The following is a 1,187-nucleotide window of genomic DNA, read 5'->3' as shown; positions in this document are numbered from 1 at the left end:
CCTTAGTTTGACTTCATTGTGTCGGAAGGCACTGAGGCCTTCAAAACCAGCTTACTCCTGATCTGCATGTTCATGATATCTTTGTTCCAGTATTGTCTAAACAGTATTTCTTGTGCATGCAACAACTAGAACTGCAGCTTATGCTGGCTTCAGCTTTTCTGTACTAACCCTGCCTTGAACCTTACAGAGTACGCTTGAATATTTAGCTAAACTTAAAACAAGGAAACCTTTGGGCTTGTCTCGAGAGGATATCAGACACAAATTGGTGGTGTGTCTAGCCTGAAGTAGGCTTTTTGGGAAACCTCAGAAAGTATTTGGAGGTAGTTAGTGGTCTCTTTCAGTACTTATCTAGATCGTAACTAGCAGAGTAATTCTTGCTTATGGGGAGAAAAGTCCCTGGTGGTAGCACTCCTGCAGTCTGCTGCTGCTGTCTCAGTAAACAGTGTGTGAAATCTGTCCATGTGCTTGCTTGGAATACAGGGATCGGAGCTGGCGGTGACCACATTGGCATTGTATGGGTCTTTGAATATTTCTCTGCTTACTCTTGCAGTTTTGGTCTCTAGTGTCATGTGCTTAGCTTGTAGTCCAAATGTGACTTTGAGTTGTTCTTAAAGCCTTTCACAGCATAATTCCCTCCACCCCTCACAACTGGAAGGCTGGTGGAGTGTGCTAAGAGGATTGATTGCACCAAGGAGCAAAGAAATCGGGATTTGTTGATCTGAGGGAAATGGCTGTTGGCAAGAAAGAGGATTGTGAGTTCTGTGTGCTGGGGCTTGGTGCACTGTATCTTGTCTGTGCAGCTTTAAGCCTCAAACCTTTGCTGTGGTGGGAAAACATTAAAACAGTTTGAACTAAAATATCTGCAGCTTGTGTTCCTGAGTTGTGAAATATCTCTGCCTCTTTCAGTTGATTGGTATGCAGGTAGAAATGAATCCTCGGACAGCTCGGTGGACTCGCAGACCTCACTCTGCCTGGCCTGGCGTCTGCCTTCAGGCACTCCTAGGAGTCCAAACCGTGTTTTCCAGTAATTATGAGGAGTTTTGAATGGACCTGGCAATGCTGTACACTAGCATTCAAGGTGAAGTGCTGCTGCTGTTTGATTTGTTTCATGAGAACTCTGGGTGAAAGGTGTGTGTCTTCTGTGGGATGAAACGCCCTTGCTGCAGTCCTTTGCCGCGTTCCTTTCC

The sequence above is a fragment of the Acanthisitta chloris genome, unplaced genomic scaffold (assembly GCF_000695815.1).
Source record: "Acanthisitta chloris isolate BGI_N310 unplaced genomic scaffold, ASM69581v1 scaffold37439, whole genome shotgun sequence".
NCBI classification, from domain to species: domain Eukaryota; kingdom Metazoa; phylum Chordata; class Aves; order Passeriformes; family Acanthisittidae; genus Acanthisitta; species Acanthisitta chloris.
This window is presented reverse-complemented; position numbering follows the sequence as displayed.